The sequence below is a fragment of the Stenella coeruleoalba genome (assembly GCF_951394435.1).
Source record: "Stenella coeruleoalba genome assembly, chromosome: 10".
NCBI classification, from domain to species: Eukaryota; Metazoa; Chordata; class Mammalia; order Artiodactyla; family Delphinidae; genus Stenella; species Stenella coeruleoalba.
Window position 1 is genome coordinate 21360405 of NC_137156.1, and position 5706 is coordinate 21366110.

The window sequence follows — 5706 nt, forward strand, 5'->3', positions numbered from 1 at the left end:
ACTCTTTGCCTCCCTGGCACGTCTGTTCCCAGAGAAAAAAGCAGGAGGCAGTGTCCTGACTGAGCTCACCGTTGACACAGAAAGGAGTGGGTAGGGAGGGGAAGGCAAGGCTCTGTTCAATTCCAAAGCTTTGGTTCCACTCAGTTTCATTCTGCTATTACCACTAGATATTTTAGCCCTTCATTTTCCTGTAGAATGTAGATTAGGACCTCAAGGTGAATGTGCAAAGCTCTCACCTTAGATCTGGGGTATTTTCGCTGTAGAGAATCAGAAGTGACTGAGGCACTTTACTATGCTGAGGTCCAAATTAGAGTATGAGTGGCAAGGAACACAAATTATTTCTTGTGGGCATGATGCCTTCGGGAATGCCCTTGCTCCCTATTCTTTGGGGTTTTTGATTTTGCACCAATGGGAAACAAAGGGGCTGACAGTCTGAAAGATCTTCTCCCAACAGAGCCCTGGGGCGGTGGAGAGGGCATCCCAAAGCCAAGGCTGCTGCCTGCCTTAACTGATCCAGTGACAGGGGTGCTCTGAGCAAAGGGGGCCATGGAGGGGTCCCCAAACATAGTTTCTCTTGCAGAAATGCTGGCCTTCCCCAGGGCCAAAGGTGTGCCCTGGCTGGTCCGGCCCTGGCTGCCTGGGCCCCAGCCTTTCCCCAAGGGTGTGATGGCGTTAGTGCTCCCACTCGGCACTGCTCCAGGGCTGAGTGCTCCGGAGCTGGAGCTCGCGTCTGGGGCAGTGACGCTGAGCCCAGTCTCCTCACAGTCCACAGGGCTCACTAATCCCCCAAAGTCAAATGGTCGTGGGGTTGTGCTGCCAAACACGGAGCCACAAGCCCCAGTCTGGTTGTTTGGGTGACAACTCCCAAACCATTCGTAGTAGACCAAAGGGAACCTACTGGAGTGCTGTCAAAGGCCGGCCGGAAGCTGGCAGGGATGTGAAAGGTGGAGGCTGGTGGTGCCAAACCCCCAGAGGCTGACTGCGTGGTACCGCTGAAGGATGGCTGGGCTGGGGTTGATGTTGGGGTTGAGGAGGCCACTGTTGAGTTTCCAAAAATGGGAGAGCTACAGAAGCTTGGGCCAAGGGCTGGCTGGGGGCTTCTTGCTTCTGCACATATGTAGCCCCAAATGCAGGTTGGGGAGTGGCTCCCAGGGTTAGTGGGGAAGGTGGCCTTGAGCTTGACTCCAAGGGAATTGTGAATGCTGACGTCGAACTGGAGATCCTGGATGACGATGCAGGCTGGCTGGTGGTTACTAGGGCTGAAGCTGCCGGAGGGCCACCCACAGCGCTAAAATCGGCAGTGTTCCTGGTAGGGGATATCTGGACAGCACTGGGAAGAACCTGGCTAAAGATGGTGACTGTGTGCACAGTAGGAATGGTTGGACGCTGGCTCAGTGGGAAAGTGAATGCTGCATCTGGGGAGAAGCTGGCCCTGAAGGCACAGGCAGCCCCGAGTGGGAAAGGGGGGCAAGTGGAAGGACTGGAGCAAGTGCGGCCCATGGTACTGGTAACATTCACTACACCAAATTCCAAAGGCGGCTTAAAGGAGCCTTTGGATGTGCTGGCTGAGGTGGTGGACATGACTACAGAGGTAGCCTTGACCAGGCCATGGAAGAGACGGGTAGAAGCAGGAGTAGGTGGAGGAGTGGTCTGCTTGAAAGAGAAAGGAGCTCTCACGGGCATAGTTTTAAGTGGTCTTATGCTGCCAAAGATAGGCTTGAAGGTGGGAGTTGAGATACCCGGAGGTGAAGATGCTGCAGCTGTGCTTGAAATTCTGGAATATGAGGAGCCTCCTGTCTCACTATTGGCTGGGAGCCCCATGATGGGTTTTGACATGCGGTCAGCAGAAGTTGCAACAGGAGGTGCAGATGCAGGAAGATGGGGGGCTGGGCTGTTCATCAATCCAAACGAAGTGCTTTGCATAGTGGGTGCTGCAGGGTAATGGCAGGGGAGTCTCGGAGTATGGCAGCCTGAGAGGTTGAAGTGGCCACGTGGTCTCAGTGACTGGTGCTGTGGGAGAAACAAGGGTCAGAAGGATGAAAGTAGTGGTGGGTTTTGAGTCTGAAGAGGTGCCTGAAAGGGGCTCTGACTGGGAGCACCCATGTGAGGCCAGCAGGCTCGCTGTCTTCAGAGGCGAGTGGGCCACACTGATTACCTCTCCAGTAGGTTGTGGGAAGGCCAGTGGACTTGGAGACTTCTGCATTTTATGTAAGATTTCCAGCTGAGGATCAGTGCCCTGGGACAGGGGAGGCTGAATAGCAGACCAAGTGTCAGGGACAGAGTCTGTGGTGACCTCAGTCGTATCTTCTCTGGCTTTGTTGCTCCGTTGGAGCCCAGCTTTCTTCCCTGAGGCCAGGTCTTCGGGACCGCATAACTGAGCTGAGGAGGCGGAGTCAGGGACAACTGGATCCCGGGGTTTGACAGAAGCAGGGGAATCTGATTTTGCTGCCCAGAGCTGCCAGATGTTTCTGGGGACTCATCTGATACCAGTGGGGCTGGAGAGTGAGACGGATGACCAATGTTCTTTCCTTTTCATTGGCCACTCTGGTACCTGGAGTTATGTACTGGGAATACTCTTCCAAGCCTCAGAGAAATCTCTAGAAGAGCTGTAAGAACTTGTAATAGCATTTCTTTGGGAGCTAAGGGGGCCACCTGTGTGTGTGCTGGCCAAGGAGTCCATGGAGGAGCAGCTGGGCCTGTTATGCAAGCTGTGATCTGAGCCCCAGCAGTCGAGGCTTCTCTTCAGAGGCCCAGGCCTCCGCACAAAAGAAGTGAGGACTCCATTTTTCGTCAGAGGCTTAAACACAGATGGTCTGGTCTCTGGAATCCTTCTCTTACTGTCCAAGCTCTCATGGAACAAGTGGTTCTTCCCATCTCACTTTCCCCTTCTTGCACTCTCTGAGGGCCCTCAGCACTGTCTCCTTCGCACATGGGTCTGGGGCTTCTCAGAAGGTGAGACCCCTGCAGAGTTCGTTACCTCTGCTGGGGCAGTGGAGGGGGGCGCTGTCCGCGCACGAGGAGCGAGCCTCCTGGTCACCGGGCTCCTTGTTGCCCTGGGGTGCCGAAGAGACCAGATACACTCCTTTAAGTAACTTTCCCACCAGTCTGAGGGAAGAGGCCCCATGATGGAATTCCGGGACCTGTTCATGGGAAAGGGCCTCCAAGCCTCATTGACCACGCACGCGTTGGGACTGGTAGGATCCCAGTTCGGCAGGCTCCTCGCAGGTCTGTGCCGAGGGGCAGGGTGGGCACGATGGACGTGCTGAACCCGGGGGACCTGATGAAGGGGCTGAGCTGGCCGGCGGTTCAAGGGCCTCTCCGACAAGTCTGTGCGCCCCCCCTGCTGGGAGTGACAGCCAGAGTCCCAGCTTGCCCACGTAAGTGCCCATGTGGAGCAGTGAGGCGGGGTCGGTGACTTTGACTTCGGGTTTGGGCTCCCGAGGTTTCTGACGCCTGGTGACTCAGCCGCAGTCGAAGTTTTCCGGTGTCGGTTGGGATCCCTGCGCGAGGAAAGTGAAAGGGTCTCGGGGAGCTCCTCACCCTCCAGGTCCTGCATCCGAAAGTGAGCGGCCGGTGGAAACAGAGGACACGCGGGACCTCAGCAGCCCCCGTAGCCTGCTCTGCTAGTTTGAGGCCTAAGCTGGGCGCTCTGGCCTCTCTTCTCTCCTCTCCGGGTTGCAGCGCGCGGCACGAGGAGAGGGATTGGAGAGGACGCGCGCGGCTGGAGTCCCAGAGCTAGAGTCCCAGAGCTAGAGTCGAGCAGGCGCTGGGTCTCCAGACTCCGGCTCCCGGCCCTGCACCGAGTCCGCCCGCCCGTCCCCGGAGTCGGAGTAGGGAGGGCAGTCCGAGCCCCTCAGGGTGAGTGGGTGGAGGTTGGGGGCGAGGGGCGGGGCGCTGGCGGGAGCGCGGGACCGGAGACCCGGGCGCGTGGACCTGGGCAGCCCAGACGGCGTTCGTGGCGCCAGCAGCGGGGAATAACGGAGGCCGGATTTGCTGCTTGGCGATTCCCGCCCTTCTTCCTTTCCTTTGCCTTTACCTTTTCCTTCCTTCCTTTTCCATCCGCCTCCCCGAGGCTGAATGTGTGTCGCCCTCGATTGTTCGCACTTTGAGTATGCGGGTACGATGGCACTCTGGCGGGCTCGCGAGGCTCCGGAGGGGGCCAAAGGGATTTCTTGTCTACCAACCAAGAGCCTGAGCGCCTCCGCAGGCACCCGGCTTTGTCCCTCGCTCAGCCACGCCCCCCCGCCCCGGCCACCCTCTCCAATCGCGATCCTCACACAGCCTGGTGGGGTCGGAGCTCCAGGAGGGGAGCAAAGAAGTGGGAGATTTAATTTGCGGCTGAATATTCAGACTTAGCCTGAGTGAACTAGGGCACTAACATTCTGAGAAATTGAAAAACGAATAACGTTTTAAGATTTCTAACACCATTCCTTCCAATAACAATAAAAATGGCACGAATTGAATACGATTCTTTCAAGAAAGGTCATTTTAAGGTTGTTAAGTTAAGGAACTCGGAGAACGAGTTCCATTCAAAACCCACACTGTCCAAAAATGGGTCCAGACATCTCCCACTTCACCGATCTCTTTCTCCTTGAATTTGTATTTCCACAGAATTTCATGCCAATATAATGTATGCTTACGCTTAAAGTCTTTATTCGATCGTCCTACTATACTAGTCTGCACCAAATATAGGTATAAACACTGAAATCTGAAATTTTGATATGTGACAGAACCACAAATCTGTTATAATTAATTGTTTTGGTTTCATTTATATTTGCATTTACTAATAGAATGCAATCAATGAAAACATCGTAAGTAGATAACAAAGTTGAAAGGGCCTTTACTGGAAGTTGTAACAGAAGTAAATACGGAATTTATCACCTCTTTCTCCAAGAGGTCGCATACAATATATTGATATAAGACCGCCTCCGCTGAAGGAATATTTCCATTGCTCCTCTACTGGACACCAGGGATGGAAGGAATTTTACAATTCGGGGCAGTGTGTCACTTCAGATAGCTAGAAGGGTTTTGGAATTGCCTAGTGAGAGAATGGTGGGATTTCAAAGTAAGTTGGGAAGCAAGAAGCCAAACTAGAGGATTCTCAAACTCGTGAATGTTAACTGGTTGAACATGGAAGAGGTAGGAATTGATTCGGTGTTTATGCGTGCTTGTAGCCGAGTTGGAGTAAAGTTTTAATAGCAAGGGATGGAAAAGCTCTCTAGCAGAGGATGGTTTCGACCCACTGGCCATCTGGGTTATGGGCCCCGCACGCTACCGCTTCGCCACTCTGCTTAACCCACAGGGGAGGTCACTTTTCTTCCCTTCAAATGATTATGTCACCGTTTCTGCGCTGAACATTTTTTTCGATTTCCTTTCTTTCTGATTTCCTTTCTTTCTGTCGCCCCTCTCTCTCGAGGCACGTAGATCAGCTCTTCCGCAACCAGATGACCTCGGGTCATCACCTTCGGGTCTGCAATTTTCCAACCTGCCCAAGAGTGCCCAAAGCTCGTCATTGAACCCCCTCCCCAGCACCCCTCCCACTCCCTCGAGCCACTAGCCTCTCAGAGCGGAGGAAGAGCCCGCGGAGCAAAACTCTGGGTGGACCCTTCTCGGGGAGAAGATCGGAAGTCGTGGAGCCAACTCTGCTGTCACCGGAAAGGAAACGTGTTAACCGTCTCCTCTGTTACCTGTCGAAAAATCTTATAG

The 5706-nt window shown here is 54.3% G+C and overlaps 1 pseudogene across 1 annotated transcript; it reads right to left on the reverse strand.

Annotated features, from left to right (window-relative positions):
• Positions 1-335: 335 nt before the first annotated feature.
• LOC307192775 (POM121-like protein 2) lies at positions 336-3389 on the reverse strand (annotated as a pseudogene). Its single transcript has one exon. The product of its transcript is annotated as a POM121-like protein 2 (transcript).
• Positions 3390-5706: the final 2317 nt, after the last annotated feature.